The sequence below is a fragment of the Garra rufa genome, chromosome 3 (genome assembly GCF_049309525.1).
Source record: "Garra rufa chromosome 3, GarRuf1.0, whole genome shotgun sequence".
Classification (NCBI taxonomy): Eukaryota; Metazoa; Chordata; class Actinopteri; order Cypriniformes; family Cyprinidae; genus Garra; species Garra rufa.
Window position 1 is genome coordinate 63,241,308 of NC_133363.1, and position 300 is coordinate 63,241,607.

A 300-nucleotide genomic window follows, 5' to 3' on the forward strand; every position below is an offset into this window, starting at 1 on the left:
TAATAATATGTCCTCACCCCAATGTCATCCAAGATATTCATGTCTTTCTTTTTTTCAGTCACAAAGAAATTAGGTGTTCGAGGAAAAAATCCAGAATTTTCTAGCTCTGTGGCACTCCCATTCGAGACTTAGGGTATGTTGGAACAACTCTTATCGCATTTTATCCTCCAACTTTAAAATTGTCCTAAATCACTGCAGAAGTAACAACCCAGTGTTTAAAAAGTGAACGTGCAAAAAAGACCTTTACCCTTTACAAAAAAAAGGTAAAACAACGACGTAGGACAATTTTGAAGTTGGTGG